Source organism: Hemicordylus capensis, chromosome 1 (genome assembly GCF_027244095.1).
Source record: "Hemicordylus capensis ecotype Gifberg chromosome 1, rHemCap1.1.pri, whole genome shotgun sequence".
Lineage (NCBI taxonomy): Eukaryota > Metazoa > Chordata > Lepidosauria > Squamata > Cordylidae > Hemicordylus > Hemicordylus capensis.
The window spans coordinates 197,602,807-197,619,865 of record NC_069657.1 but is presented as its reverse complement, the minus strand read 5'-3'; the positions used below and the strand labels follow the sequence as shown (position 1 = coordinate 197,619,865).

The window sequence follows — 17,059 nt, the reverse complement described above, 5'->3', positions numbered from 1 at the left end:
GACTTTGAGTGGGGGGGGGGGGCATTATAAAATCTCGTCTCTGGGCCCATTCCAACCTTGCTACGCCCCTGACCATGAAATAAGTTGAAGTGCTCTTTTAAAAAACAGGAAACATTAAAGTTTGACCACTACTATTTTGGTAATTTTATACTTCAATTGTTTTAATAACATTTAGGGTACACTTTTATGGATGATTTGATGAATAAACATAGTTTTGACTAGATTCCACCTCTCTCACCTGAGAAAATAATAGAGAAGGTTTACAGTTAGGGGTGTGTGTGAATGGCTCAGTGCCAAACTGGTTCACTTCGAACCAAGCCAGTTTGGCAGTTTGATCACGGACCGAACTGGGGGAAATTAAGTCCGTGATTGAACCAAACTAAACCTGGTTCGAGTGAACTGGTTCAATGCCAAATGGGCGGCTGGCGGCGAAAAAGGTAGATTAAGGGTCTCCTTACCACTCAGCACAGCTGCCAGCGGCACCAGTCTGCCCAGCACAGCCCATATCCAAAGCATGTGTGCCTCTCCGTCCTTTACCATGCCACCCACATAGCAGTGGCTCATTTCCAGCCTCCGTGCAGGCAACTTGGTAACGGAGAGAGGGGCATGCACACTTTGGATATGGGCTGCGTGGGGTGGGGGTCCTGGTTCCTGCAGCTGGGGTAGCGGCGGCGAGAGAGGTAGATTAAGGGTCTTCTTACTATAATCTATAGATGGCTGTATAGGTTCATTTTAAATTGTATCAGAGATTCATATTGCCGTCTCTTGGTGTTTAGAACAATATTCCATGGAGACAAGTTTAATAAATTATTTGGCATAATGTATTAACAAGTGTTCATGTGTGCTAATGTTGAATTTTCATGGCAATAATTAACTTCAGTGTCTACGATTTTTAAAACAACACAGGCACAAACCATGTAGTTGAGGGGAGCGGGGGAGAGAGATCCCAGAGCTCTTTGTGCCAGGACACATTTTTTACTCCACAGTATCCAACAGATTAATGTGTGTGTTCTTCATTGTAACAATATATTTTTCTGTACTGTTTAGAAACCCAGCAGAGGGGGAAAGGGAGAGTCCATCTATCTCCCACCCAGTGCTGCCTGGAGTGAGAGACCAGGTGGGTGCTGGGGTTCCTTCTGCCATTGCCTGCCTGCTTTTGCTTCCCCTGTGGGGCTGCAGCCTCAGGTCAACATCTGTGGGAAGTGTGGACAGGACTGGGACCAGCCCCTGAGTGACTCAGCTGTTCCTCGGGTCACCTGCTCAGTTTTGGGCTTTATAGGAAAGCTCCTTGTGGCAGCGGGCCCACCACCGGCGGGGTCGCCACCGAAGGGGCGACACCAAAGGGGGTCACCCCTTTGGAGGAGCCACCTCGGGGAAGAACGAAGGCAAGGGCTATAGGACTTCTGTTTAATCAGTTTTAACCTGTTTTAGACTTGGGTTGAAGTTGCTGTAATGTGTTTGCGTTCATCTAAAGATGGGGGGACAGGGGGCACCTTTGTTGACTATGGGGCAGTTATCCCGGTGGTGGTGGGGAATAGAAGAAGTAACATTGGCAGGTCAGTGGGCTGATCCAGGGGAAGAGTAGTCAGAAATTTAATAGCTGTCTCCCCTTCCAGCTGTCTTGCCAGCTCTTTGACCTCGGGGAGCACTGCCAACAACCCACATAGCCTTTTCCTGCTCCTCTGTAATGTCAGGTCAGTCCAAAATAAATCTGAACTCATCCATGATTTGATCATGGATGAAGGGGCTGACCTGGTATGTATTACCGAGACTTGGTTGGGGGAGGCTAGTGGTCCAGTTTGGTTCCAGCTTCTCCCTCCAGGATATTTTGTAGAGGAGCAGGTGAGGGGACGTGAGCAGGGAGGTTGGGTGGCTGTGGTCTATAGGGATAACATCTCCCTTACCAGGGTCCCTTTCAGGGTATCGTACCATATTGAATGTGTGTACTTGAGTTTGGGGACCAGGGATAGATTGGGACTTCTGTTGGTGTACCAATCGCCCCACTGCCCAGCGGAATCCCTTACTGAGCTCATGGACTTGGTCGCGGAACTTGCGTTGGAGTCTCCCAGACTCTTGGTGCTGGGGGACTTCAATGTTCACTTCGGGACCAATCTGTCTGGGGTAGCTCAGGAGTTCATAGCGGCCATGACAACTATGGGCCTATCCCAAGTGGTCTCTGGACTGACACATATTACAGGTCACACACTTAATGTGGTATTTTACTCTGACCAGGGTGGTGTTCTGTGGGTGGGAACTCCTGTGATTTCCTCATTGTCATGGAAGGACCACCATCTGGTTAAGGTTGGACTTACGACCACTTCCCACCTCCACAGGGGCGAGGGGCCCATTAGAATGGTCCGCCCGAAGAGGTTATTGGATCCACTAAGATTCCAAGAAGCCTTGGATGGATTTAATGTTGGCTTTCCTGGTGATCCTGTTGATGCCCTGGTTGAGAATTGGAACAACTTGCTCACCAGGGCAGTAGACACAATTGCTCCCAAGCATCCCCTCCGACCCGCTTCAGATTTGGCCCCTTAGTATATGGAAGATCTACGGGGGCTGAAGCGGCAAGGTAGGCGACTGGAGCGCAAGTGGAGGAAGAGTCGACTTGAATCTGACAGATTGCGACATAGAGCACATCTAAAGATCTATGCTCAGGCAATACATGCAGCAAAGAGGCAATTCTTTTCTGCTTGTTTTGCCTCTGCGAGTTCACATCCAGCGGAGTTGTTCAGGGTTGTGAGGGGATTAGTATCTGCCCCCCCCCTCCCTTGAACCAGAATTTGGAGTCATCAGTTACCTGCTGTGATGTGTTTAAAGAGCTTTTCACAGATAAAATCTCTCGGATTCGGGCCGACCTATATGGAGACTCCACAATTAATTTGATGTCTGAGCTGGAGGTGCCCAACGACTCCTCTTATGTGATTTGACTGGATCGGTTTCAGTTTGTGACTCCTGAGGATGTGGACAAGCTGCTTGGAGCGGTGAGGCCTACCACTTGTTCTCTTGACCCTTGTCCAACATGCCTTGTTCGATCTAGCAGGGAGGTTGTTGTAAACAGCCTGGTGGAAATCATAAATGCTTCTCTGAGGGAGGGCAGGATGCCTCCTTGTCTTAAGGAGGCAATCATTAGACCTCTTCTAAAGAAGCCTGCATTAGATCCCTCAGAGTTGAGCAATTCTAGGCCTGTTTCCGACCTCCCATGGCTGGGCAAGGTAATTGAGAGGGTGGTGGTCTCTCAGCTCCAGGTGGTTTTGGAGGAAACTGGTTATCTAGACCCATTTCAAACTGGTTTTCAGGCAGGCTATGGGGGTAGAGACTGCTTTGGTCGGCCTGATGGATGATCGCCAATTGGCAATTGATAGAGGAAGTGTGACTCTGTTGGTCCTTTTGGATCTCTCGGCGGCTTTCGATACTATCGACCATAGTATCCTTCTGGAATGTCTGAGGGGGTTGGGGGTGGGAGGCACTGTTCTACAGTGGTTCCGCTCCTACCTCTCAGATAGATTCCAGATAGTGTCAATTGGAGACTGTTGCTCTGTTGCTTCAGTTGGAGACTGTTGCTTCAAAATCTGATCTTAAGTATGGTGTTCCTCAAGGCTCCGTACTTTCTCCAATGCTTTTTAACATCTACATGAAACTGCTGGGAGAGAGCATCAGGGGATTTGGAGCTGGGTGTTACCAGTATGCTGATGACACCCAGATCTACTTCTCCATGTCAACTTCTTCAGGAGCTGGCATATCCTCCCTAAATGCCTGCCTGGAAGGAGTAATGGGCTGGATGAGGGAGAATAAACTGAAGCTGAATCCAGATAAGACAGAGGTACTTATTGTGTGGGGTCAGAACTCTAGAGATGATTTTGATCTGCCTGTTCTAGATGGGGTCGCACTTCCCCAAAAGGAACAGGTTTGCAGTCTGGGAGTACTTCTGGATTCACACCTCTCCCTGGTTTCTCAGGTTGAGGCGGTGGCCAGGGGTGCTTTCTATCAGCTGCGGCTGATACGCCAGCTGCACCCATTTCTCGAGATCAATGAGCTCAAAACTGTGGTACATCTGTTGGTGACCTCCAGACTTGACTTTTGTAATGTGCTCTATGTGGGGCTGCCTTTGTACGTAGACCGGAAACTTCAGTTGGTTCAGAACACGGCAGCCAGGTTGGTCTCTGGGTCATCTCGGAGAGACCATGTTACTCCTTTACTGATGGAGTTACACTGGCTGCCTATAGGTTTCCGGAAAAAATACATAGTGCTAGTTATAACTTACAAAGCCCTAAACAGCTTGGGCCCTGGGTATCTAAGAGAGCGTCTTCTTCATTATGAGCCCCACCGCCATTGAGGTCATCTGGAGAGGTCTGTCTCCAGTTGCCGCCGACCCGTTTGGTGGCTACACAGAGACAGGCCTTCTTGGTTGCTGCCCCGAGATTGTGGAATGTGCTCGCTGCTGAGATACGATCCTCCCCATCTCTGGCAATTTTCAAAAAACACCGGAAAATCCATCTTTTCACCCAAGCTTTCTCAGCTTCCTAAATTGTGGGGGTTTTAATTTCTGGTTTATTTTAAAATTCAAAACCCAGTTTTGGGGTTTTTAATCACTGTAATTATTTGTTGTTTTAAAATATTTTTAAATTGTTAATTGTTGTTTTTTAATTTGTTTTAGTTCTTTACTGTTCTAGTAGTTTGTTTTAATTGTAAACCACCCTGAGCCATTTTGGAAGGGCGGTATACAAATCAAATCAATCACTCTGGTCTTAAACCACTTTGCACCACACACAGTAAGGCTGTTCACATGAGCAGCCCTACCCAGGCTTGGGCAGCCCTACCTGGGTAGGGCTGCTCATGTGAAATGCTGTGATCAAAGCACTGGGATCAACGTAGCCTGGGGAAACCCTGAGCTCACCCTTCTCCTTAGGTTCCTGGGCGTGTGTCTGCTTGAGCTGCAGGCAGCTTGAACAGACACAGAGCCGGGCACCTAGAGCGCCCGGCTTGCAGAGGAAACCCCCCCATGCCCCACATTCCTCATGTGGTGCATTGAGGGTTATCTGAAGGCCAGGCTGCGTTCAGTCAGACTCCAGAATGCCTCACTGCCAGGAGCAGCACAGCTCATGTGAGCGTGTGATCCCTGTATCCCAGAAAGGAAGGAAGATCATCTGCGGGGAAGGTAGGTCCAACTGTGCCTCCACCACCACCACCACCCCCGCCACGTTCCCCACCCCACATAAAGGTTGTATGAATGACTTTAGTAACTAGTATGTATTTAATGTATTTCTAATGCAAGAAGTCTGCATGCAGACTAGGAAGGTGCTGAACTGGGAGATGAGGCAGAGCAGAAGAGACTCCCTTCACTCCCTGAGGGGAAAAAATGGGATTCACTATGACCCCCTATTTCCCCCTCCCCTACCAACCATAACAAACAATGTTGTCATTGCCCCAGCCTCAAATGACAGCCAGAACTCAGATTTTAAGGGGAAAGCACCAGGCAAATCTCCAGAACCAACACCAGACACTGAGGTGCAGGCCTCAGGCTCCAGTGGTGAGGAAGAACTGAGCAATGAGGAGCCCTGGTAACCCAGACCCAGACCTCTGGAGATTGTTCACCCAGACTCATCCAAGAGATCTGACCTGGACGTATCAAGAGCCTCTCACCCTTTGTGCCCACTGGCTAACACAGGGAACACATCAGCTGAGCGGTGACTGAGAAATGGCACTTGGTTCCAGGCACGGGGGCTTTGCCTTTAAGGAACCACACTCAGCAACAGAGAGGTGGAGTTGGGATTCTATTGGATAAACCTGCTCCCTTCTCCCTCTCTGAGGTTCTGCAGACTTCACCTCAGGGGCCCCTGTGGAAGAGCAAGACACAACAAAGACTTGGGATGGAATACTGCAGCCACCTGGAGTCTGTAGGCATTAGCCCTTACTCACTGGGGCAGTGAAAGGAACATGAAAGAAAAAGGATGCTTCAGCTCAGAGGAGATACATCTCTAAGTCATGCCTTCTAAGCTTAGTTCTTCTTCAGCCAGGCCCATCAGAAGGTCCAGTCAACTAGCCCCTGAAGTCAAATGCCCCCTTTCTTGCAATGGTAGTGGCAGCATGAACCTCTCTCTCCTGCCCTCCTCATTTTCAAGTGGGCTTCCTCCTAGAGGATCCTGATATAATTTGGGAGGAAACACATTTACCAATGGAGAGGATGGGGAAATGAGCAGCTGCTGCCAACAAAGGACTCAGTAGCAGAGGTGTCTACCCTCCCAATTGGTGAATGGAGAATGTAATCAGGGCCAGCTCTTCTATGAAGCAGTTGCCTCAGATGGTTGGAGGGGGCAGCAGTGTGGGCACTCCCTGGAGCACTATTATTTCTTGTCTACACAGTCGGACAGGTGTTATTGACTGGTTTGTTTTATTCAGACATCGAGTCCTTCCCAAGGACCTGGGATGGCTGAATTTTATTGTCAGTTGTTATAGATATCATCGCAGAATATAGGCTGTTCCCAGTAAAGCTGCTTTTTGTAATTGGCTGATGGTGATTTCTGTGGCCCATATGGTGTTGAGGTGCTCTTCAAGGTCTTTTGGAACTGCACCCAGGGCGCCAATGACCACTGGGATTATTTGGGTCTTTTTCTGCCACAGCCTTTCAATTTCAATTTGTAGATCTTTGTATTTGGTGATTTTTTCTGTTTCTTTTTCTTCTATTCTGCTATCCCCTGGTATTGCTATGTCGATTATTTTGACTTGTTTTTCTTTCTTCTCGACTACAGTTATATCCGGTGTATTGTGTGGCAGATGTTTGTCTGTTTCTAGTCGGAAGTCCCATAATATTTTTACATCTTCATTTTCAACAACTTTTTCAATTTTATGGTCCCACCAATGTTTGGCTACAGGTAGCTTGTATTTTTTGCAGATGTTCCAGTGTATCATCCCTGCTACTTTGTCATGCCTTTGTAGTCAGTCTGTGCGATCTTTTTACAACAGCTGATTAGGTGGTCCACGGTTTCATCTGCTTCTTTACAAAGGCGGCACTTGCTGTTTGTGGTGGATTTTTCGACTTTTGCTCTTATTGCATTTGTTCTTAGTGCCTGTTCTTGTGCAGCCAGTATTAAACCCTCTGTTTCTTTCTTCAAGTTGCCATTCTTAAGCCATTGCCAGGTCTTGGTGATGTCTGATTTTCCACTTGTAATGTGCAAATATTGACCATGCAGGGGCTTATTTCTCCATTTTTCTGCTCGGTTCTTGACTTGTTCTTTCTTGTAGGCCTGCTTTGTTTCATTGGTGTTGAATAGTTTCGCATTCTTGACCATTTGAAGTGCATCTTCTTTACTGTCCTTGATATATTCTTCAAGGCCTCTTTTCTCCTCCTCTGCTGTTTGATGGACTTGCAGCATTCCTCTTCCACCTGAGCTGCGAGGGAGGTAGAGCCTATCTACATCACTGCGGGGGTGCAGAGCATGATTGATGTTCATGATTTTCCTGGTCTTACGATCTAGCGTCTCTAGCTCTGCCTGGGTCCAGTCTATTATTCCTGCAGTGTATCTGATAACAGGTATAGCCCAGGTGTTTATGGCTTGTATGGTGTTCCCGCCATTGAGTTTGGACTTGAGGATTTTTCTATCTCTCCTGATGTATTCACTTCCAATTTTTCTTTTAACTTCAGTGTGTGCAATGTTATCAGCCTGGATAATGCCCAAGTATTTGTAAGGTTCTTTCTCTTCCAGGTTCTTGATCTTGCTGCCATTGGGCAGTTCTATTCCTTCTGTTTTTGTTATTTTTTCTCTTTTCATTATTAATGCAGCACACTTGTCTAGTCCTCCAAACTCCATTGCTATATCGCTACTGAATATATGGACAGTGTTTAGCAGTGATTCGATTTCTGACTGGGACTTTCCATACAACTTCAGATCGTCCATGTACAGCACATGGTTGATTTGACTTGATGTTTTAGATGTTTGGTATCCGAGGCCTGTTTTGTTTAGTATTTGTGAAAGTGGGGTCATGGCGATTACAAACAACAGAGGGGATAGTGAGTCCCCTTGGAAAATGCCTCTTCTAATGCTAACCTGTCCAAGTGCCTTGCCATTGATTGTTAACTGTGTACTCCACATGCTCATTGCTTTTTAAATAAATATCTGAATGTTTTTGCTGACACCAGTTGTTTCTAAACATTTTAGTATCCATATGTGAGGCAATGAGTCGAAGGCTTTCTTGTTGTCAATCCATGCAACACTTAGATTGGTTTTTCTTCTCTTGCAGTTTTCTAAAATCATTTTGTCAATCGGCAGCTGGTCTTTTGTGCCTCTGGTGTTTGGGCAATTTCCTTTCTGTTCAACTGGAAGCTGTTTGTTAGTTAATAAGTATTGCATCACTTCATCTGCTATTATTCCAGGTAATAATTTGAACATGGTTGGCAGGCAGGTTATCGGTCTATAATTACTTGGAACTGCACCTTTTGCTGGGTCTTTCATGATGAGATGAGTTTTCCCAGTTGTTAGCCATTGTTCAATATCACCGCCTTTCATAATGTGATTGAACTGTTTTGATAGTTGTTTATGAAGGCTTGTTAGGTGTTTAAGCCAAAAGCCATGTCACTTATTAATTCTGGTGTTATTATTAGATCTTGCATTTGTTGGTTACATTTTTTGACCTCTTTCATCCAGCCTGCTTTTTTATTATAATCTATTGGATTGTCCCATAATTTCCGCCAGAATTGCACTGTTTCTTCTTTATTTGGTGTTTCTAGGTTTCTTGCAGTTTCTCCTTCTATGCTTTGGTAGAAACGTCTCTGATTCGACTGGAATTGGAGATTCTGCCTGTGTTGTGTAATTCTGGCTTCATATCTGCTAATCTTCTTTGACACTGCTGTTATTTGCTGCTTTATTATTTCCAGGACTTCTCTAATTTTCCTTGAATCTAGGTGGTATTTTTGGATCAGATAATGTTTGGTGTTTTCATTCTTCAGCTTCTTGTCTTTCATATCTTTCAATTTACTAGCATCTGATCTAAGCCTGGATATTTTATTTTCTAATCTAATCTTCCATTGAGGTGATTTACTGCTTTCTTTTTTGACAGGTCCACTGATCTTATATCCAAGCTCCAAGTTATTGTTGCTGCACTGTACATTAGTTGGTTTGTTTCTTGCAAATTCTTGGTTGTTATTTCTGCAAGTGCAGCATTGACATCTTTTAATGCCTGAGCAAGTTGTTTTTTGGCAACTGTTTTTAGAACTGGAAGTCGAACCCTGGTGGTTGTTTGGTTCATGTGCTCAGTTATTTTTTGCTTTAGTTCTTGTTGCTTTTCTGTTAAACGGCATTTGGGTTTTTGAGGTGAAGGCAAAGGGGAGGTTGCCTGGTTTTGATTTTGAAACAGTTCAGCAATGGTGGCATCCTCTGTTTCCAACACCTCCTCCACCTGCGCAACTTCTTCAATTGGTGATCATTCTTCTTCCATATCTTGAGCCTGTGTTGCTCTTTGCAGTTCTTCCAGCTCAACTCCTGTGAATACTTTATTTCTGATTATGAATCTTCTCTGGTCTGCTAGCCTTTGTTCTGTTATTTCTGTGTATGGATGCTTCTCTTTCCAAATTTGGTACATTCTTTTTAAATAACCTCTTCTAGTTGGACTAGACTTGTAATAGCAGATCATTATTTCCTTGTTGGCATTTTTCATATTTTTTTTCGGTTAAGCGACGTTTCTTCCAGTAGCTTTGCTGTCTCCAGCCCTGGTTGCTCAACTGAAGATCCTGAGTCCTGTTGTCCACTTGCCACCAGATGTCCATGGACTCCAGCACATGGCGCGGTCCTTGTTGACCCGGGCGACGACCGATCCGGTATAGATTTATTAAAGTTATGTCTCACCATATTGTTGATGGGAGAGGCACTCTTTGTCTGGCTCCTCTGGTGAGACCTGTCCAGTATGGTAGGACCTCTGGCATAGCTCTCACCTTCCTCAGAGCACACAAGCCCCACAACCACGCCAAGGTAGTGCCTCACTGGGGGCACTACTACTACTACTACTACTACTATTATTATTATTTTCATTTTATATCCCTCTCTTCCTCCAAGGAGCTCAGAGCGGTGTACTACATACTTAGGTTTCTCCTCACAACAACCCTGTGAAGTAGGTAAGGCTTAGAGAGAAGTGACTGGCCAGCTGCCTCACTTGGTTGCGGCTGCTCAGGTTCCTTGATATCTCCCATGCCTGCTTCTAATTTCTCCGGTCTTCCTCCATGCAGGAGGGAGGGAATGAAGCAACAAAAATGTGCAAGCAACAGGAACTCACACTTCCAGTTGCTTCATCCTCTGCCCCCTGCAGGCAGGGAAAAGGGGAATGAGGGCCCTGTAACTATGTTTTAAAAACTTTTGCTTTGGATCTAAAATTGCCCAGAAAACACACAAAAATACCTAGCTTAGGAATTGCCTTTGGTCATATACGTATCTCCTGTCATTTCAGTTTATTTCAAGCCTTGATGTTTATATAGTCTAAATATAATGAGAGTCAGCTTGGTCACTATTACATGTTTTGCTGCATGCTGTAAATTTTCACCGTGATGACCAAGAAAGGAAAACTACATGATGATACTCCACATTTAAGCTTTACTTCTTTCTTCTGTCCTCACTGGCAGAAGAATCTAGGTTTTTGTCCATCCCCAGTTTTCTATCAGGAGCTTCAGGAGTGTTGATTTGGTGCTATATTAATTGTAGATCATTACAGTTTCATATTACTTACAATTGTCTTCTAGAGGCTGTGTAATCCGGCTTTTACAAAATGCTGTGTGGTTTGGGCGGGGGGTGGGGGGCGAAGAATCAGCACTAGACAGCAGTACTGAGTAATCATCACTGCAAGAGCAGCTGGTGCTGCTTACCAAAAAAACCCCAAACAAAACCAGATAGCCTAATACAACAGACTATAAATGCAATTAAAAACAAACAAATAAATTCTACACATAGGGTAAGAAGAGGCCTCAGAAAACCCAGTTATTGTTTGGACCACAACAGTACAGGGTGGCAATTAAACAGCCCATTATTTAAGCACGTAATCCTTTGCATTTTCAATGGTGCCTGGATTAGAAAAGATATTATTGTTCTGTATTTATCATATTTAATATAATTAATGTATTTAAAATATTGTATGCAAGACAGCATACAACATTCAATTAAAAACAATGGCTCACATGTTGTGCAGCGATACAAGAGTAGAAGCAATGCTCTGCCCTCATCGGGAGCCAGGGACTAGATGCGCTGTAGGCTTGTTGCATAGCCCTGTGTGGGAGGAGGAGGATCAGGAAGCAATGTTTGCTTTTCTCCCCTCCTTGCAAAGCCCGTTTCACTTGCAGAAATATATCCCTGAGGGCTGTGCAACCCTCAGGGACATAATTCTCCAAACAAGAAGGGTTTCTGCAAGGAGGGGAGTGAAGCAAAAAATGCTTCCCCATGGCTGTTCTAAACAATCAGGCCAAACACAGGAGGCAAGGACTCCTGAAGGAGATAAAGCTGATGACTTCTTTATGCAAAATAACTCACATAAATTGCAGGGTGGGATAGTTTAACAAAATAATAATAATGAGCAACTTGATGCATTAGCCAATGGAAGGAGTTTTAAATCTGAACTACCACTATCCATGAAGGACGAGGTCAGTTGCATTAAGATCCCTCCTGCAAGGCTTTTAACTTCCATGAAGTCAGTGTGACCACCCAGAACAGGCATCAGGTGTTAGGTGTCGGTGTGTTGGCTTGTTCTAGGTTTGAAAGCCCGCACCATTTTATTCAAATATGAAATATTTTATTCAAATATTTTATTCAATAAGCTATATTGAACTAAATTTGATTATAATTATTGCTGCGGCTGTTGTGTTTGTTGTGGTAGTTATTATTATTTGGAATTAAAGCAAACGCAAACCTGGATATCAGACTTGGTAAGTACTGTCAAGACCAAGCTGGTAGATATTATTGATTGACTGATTAATTTGTTTCAAAAATTGATATTTATCAGATATATTGGATAAATGCTATACAAACAATGCGGAAGTGGCCTTCATTGGAAAATACGCACTCCGTCACAGCCAACAACATTGCTTTATACATGTAATTGATGTCTCCACTGATTTTATTAATAGAGAAATTATAAAAGAAAACTTTTAAAGTAGCCTACAATGCAGTATTTAAAGAAAATTCAAAGAATACAATGTTATCTACCAGAAATATATCCAAAACCCTAAATTGCTTTAGGAAAATTCATGAATAGATAATTGGACATTGTAAAATTTGTAAGACCATAAGTTCAGACTTCCATACTGACAATTTTTAATTTTCTTCTTCCATCTCCAGATCTTCAGCAAACTCTAGAATGGTCATAAATTGCACACATGCAGGATCGGGGCAGATTAACAGAGAGGCGGAGTAGGCATTTGCCTATGGCAGTATCATGGCTCAGACTTCTGACTCAGAAGAGTCAGAGCAGGAACAGGAGGATTCACCTGCTAGTGAGGGCTCAGAGGCACAGCAACAGGATTTGGCAGGGAGACCAGACTCTGGAGCTGAGGATTTGCAACAGCTGCCAGACATGATTTCTGATGGGGAGGAGCCTGAGATTTCACCTGTCTTGAGAAGGTGTCTCAAGAGGCAAGCTCAGTGGGAGTCACACAGGCACAGGAGATCATAAGAGAGGAAGCCAAAGTGCTGACTCAGGGAAGCCTGATTGGCTGCTGGTTCTCTTAAGCCATATATATTTAGCAGTCTCTCAATTGCTCAGATGCTGTTTGCAACTTTTGCTGGCTGCAGACAGTGTGCTCTTTGAATTCCAAACTTTTTCCAAGTTCCAGTTTGCCTTGTTTATGCTTTCCTGCTTTGTTCCATTAATTCCTTGTTCTGGTGTCCTTCGCTCATTTCATTCCTTGCTTTGTGTTTTCTTTTCACTTATTACTCAGTTATTGTTAGAGGGGGGTACCTAGTTCAGTTCTGGGGACTTAATTCATTCATTATTTTCTTTGTGAGCCTTTTCTTTTCCTTCTTGCAGTTTTGCTGCTGCTTTCTGTTATCTCACAGGGGGAGTGCTGAAGGGGGTTGTAAACTCTGTTGGGTTAGCCAGGCTAACAGATTTATGACAGGCGGCAAAATTTGAGGAGCGGCAAATTTGCTGTTTCTCAATTTTTGCTGCCCCTCTCTGGTGGGGGTGAGGGTAGCTGCAGCAAGGATGGGGGGAGAGGAGAAAGTCCCACCACCCTTTTACCTTAAAAAAAGAGAAAGAAACACCACCACACAGTGGTGGCAGTAGCTGCAAGGAGGATGGTAAGGGCAAAGTCTCCCCTTTTGCCCTGTAAAGAACACTGCTGCTAGCAGAGGGATAGGGTGCAGCAGTGGTTGCAGGGAGGGCGGTGGCAGGGAGGGGAGATTTCCCTCTTTTACCTCTGAAGCAGCTTTCGCACATGGATGAAGGCCAAAAACAGGCTGCACAGAAGAGAGGCCATGCAGTCCCTTGGGAGGAGGGGAGCTGAAAGGAGCTCACTCCATCCCCCCCATCCCACCACGCAGTAGCCTTTTCAAATGTAAAAGGGGGAACTCTCCCTTCCTCACCCCCCACCTTCTCTCCCTTCCTCCCTCCAGACGCCGCTGCGCCCTATCCCGCCGCCAGCAGCTGCGTTCTTGACAGCGTAAAAGAGGAAGCTTTCCTCTCTCCCCTTCTCCCTGCAGCAACTGCTACCACCAGGGAGTGGCACTTTTTTTTTTTTTTAAGGTAAAAGGGCGGTTTTTGCCTATGGGTGGCAAAAGCTTAATCTGCCCCTGTCCAGGATTAGAGCTGTGCGCAGTCATGGCAAAGCTTAAAGTTCTCTTGTGCTGGTCCATTTTCTGAATAAGTTTGAAAATACCAAGCTAGCTGCATTAATAAAGTAAACTAACGACATTAATTACCTGACCATAGCAAAATCCTCTCTCCCCCAATGTTCTTTGCCACCCCTTTGCTCCCCCAAATTAGTTGTTCTAGGCTCACTCCTGTAAATATGTAATAGTGTTTTATCATGCTGACTTTAGAACCAGAGGTAGAAGAACATTTCCCAGTTGAAACGGAAAGATTCAAACCTGAGTGCATAGCTGCATTTCAGCAAGCAAGAATTCTTGTCAACTGAAGCATTCATCATGATGCCAGAAAAATGTATATCTTTCAGGGCAATGGGAGCTTGGTTAATGCTGAAAACCCAACATTGTGATAAAGTGCCAGAGAAGCCGGGGAGGAAGTATCAGCAGGATAGAGGGCATGCCCTCAACGCGTGCCTGTGGCTTCCAGTCATCTGGTGGGCCACTGTGCGAAACAGGATGCTAGACTAGATGAGCCTTGGGCCTGATCTAGCAGGGCTGTTCTTACATTCTTAAGCCAAGGGGCTGACAATGGAATAAGAAATTTTGTTCATGACATTCAGTTCCTGTTCTGGATAAGTTGACATCAAATGGCATGACCATCTAGCAGTGTAGTGTCATTGCTCAATGGATGATGGTTCAACTTACGTCTATGACTGATGATTGCTGCTTCCATTCAGGTGTATATGCTTCATGCATGCAAGGCATCATTTGCATTTGGGGTTCAGTTCTTGTGAGCTGCTTGTCTTCACTGTCTCATTCTTGCTGCATTTTTAATTGGTTTTCAGCTGGACCGATCCACTATCAGCTCCTTTGGGCAAATGATAGAGTCTCGGAACCTCAGCAGGGTCTACTGCCACCTGCACTGGGTCTCCCTTTAAAAATAATAATCAACATGTCTCACTTCCTCATTCTCTTCTCAGCACCAGTCCAGCTGAAGCCACCATTGTAATTTCCTCCACAATGCCCCTGGCCTAGCACCACACCAGAGAGACTCTATCCCACAGAGAATGTGAGGGATATAGTGGCTTCAGCCGCACTGATGCTAAGAGGCATATTGCTGCCTGCCATTGCTTGCCGTGTTACAGAAGCCACCATTTTCATTCCTTTGCAATACCCTGACATGGCATTATTCAAGAACAACACTCCATAGGGGGCATTGTGAGGGATGGTGGCTCCAGCCACACTTAAGTCGCATGGCTGCTGCCTGCCACTGCCTGCTACCGAAAAAGCCCACCAGGGCCACCAACATAGGAGGGGGCCCACTGAGGGGCACTTCACCCACAGCCTTGTCGAACCTGGAGCTATCCCCACAGCTAGAATGAGATTTTATGGGGGATGCATAAAGCATCCATCTGTCATGAACCCACCACAGTCGATGAGCCATCTGTAATTTATGATATAGTAGCAGGTGGAGAGATGTCTCTGGTGACACACTTCCTCCAGGCAGGCACGAGGTTTCATCCAGCATCTGTAAAGAAGCACAAGAGAACAAATCACTACCAAGTCCAACCCATATTCCCCGCAACCAGGGTCACTCACCAGATCCCCAAGGTCCCTAGACCAAGGGTCCAAGGTGTCACAGAGGGAGGTATCGAGGCTGTTGATGAGTTGTCTCCAACAGCCCATCCCAAGCAAAGCTGCAGAATTTATAACAGGTTGCCAGCTGGAATCAATCAGTATGCTGCCCAATCAGCTGTCCTCAATCAATCTCATGCACACTGCAAGCAACTGCTGTGTCTCAACTCCCTGACTTCGTCACGCCGCTTCTTGTGCCTGCGTGTCCTGGGAGATAACACGGGCAGCGGAAGTTCCTCCTGGGATTCATTACTCTGCTCTGCCTCCTGCACCAAGCCCTCCTCCTGGCCCATCACAAGTGCCTCCTCCCTCCTATCACAGAGCTGGCCCTTGGGATCCTCAGGTAAATTCACTGCCTCCTTCTCCTCTTCCGAGTCCTCGGACAAAGGCCTGGCACTACCTTTCTTCTTGTTCTCTCTCCCCACCTTTCCTCCTATTCTCTCTCCCGTATCATCTAGTAATGATTCCAGTATGTCATTGCACCTGGAGTTTCCCAATCACTGCTCCAGTCACTGACCATTTTGGAGATGCTGAAATTCAGAGCACAGTAACCTCATGTCATGAGTTATCTATCACTTAAACATTACCAGGGAGGAGAAGATACTACTGCTGTTTTTGGCTACTGTTTTTGGCAACGGACACTCATCTTCTGTAATAGCTAGTTCCAGTCTTAAGGCGATAGCTCTGCATGACAAACCTGTATTAGTTACCAGTTTCACTGTCATCATTTCCATCTTAATTTAATTTTATTAAGATACAAGACAACAAAGAGATACTTTACATACAACAATGTGTTGCAAATGAACAATGAAGCCAGAGCATGTAAATCAATCACTGCTTTTCAACCATACCGTGTGTGTGTGTGTATACTTATATACACATATATACACACACACACACACACACACGTATATGTATATGTATATTTTAAAAATCTCTTTTAGAAACCAGGCTCAGTGAGGCACCTGATAAATAATTAACCACTGGCAGCCAGATATCAGGGGATATTTGGTAATCATTAACTGTATCTTGATAAGCTGTCAATTTAACAAATTTAAGGGATTCTCGGAATGTGGCCCCATTCAGACATAACACCAAACCAAAGGTAAACATACCAGAGGTTTGAGTTTGTGATCGTCTGAAAGCATAAAGCTGCAGTTTTGTCACTGAACTGCGGCGCCATTTTTGCTCCTAAACCTGAATGTGAACTCTCAGTTTGTAGTGAGTGTCGCTGCTGAAACCTGAGGTTAGAAAGCAGCATTGTGTCATCCGAATTCTGTCACCAGCTATAACCTGGGTTTTGTGTGCAAGCTCCTCCCACCACCATAGAGAGGCTGGCTCAGAGCAGCCCATAAATGTGTCAGTTCTAGGGTGGCTGCACTTCTCACTGGCTGCCTCTTGGAGCTGATGCCCTACCCTCTGCCATCCCCTTGCTCCTCCTGCTGCTGCTTGGCAACAGGGATGCTGTGTTCCTGCAGTTCCTGCCTTTAAAGGGACAGAAGGGCAATGGGGAAAGCACATTTTAACTAAAAGAAGGAGTATAGACACATATGCAAGGAGCCCTTTCATTGACCTAACACCTGATCTAGCCCCATTCTTGGGGCTCTCAGATTTTATCAATGGAGTGTAGTTTCTTTGGTCTTAATGTT

General features: G+C 45.4%; 1 protein-coding gene across 1 annotated transcript in view; it reads left to right on the top strand.

Annotated features, from left to right (window-relative positions):
• The window catches only part of LOC128332145 (neurabin-1-like), a 160,811-nt gene that overhangs the window by 792 nt on the left and 142,960 nt on the right, over positions 1–17,059 (top strand). The window lies entirely within an intron of this gene.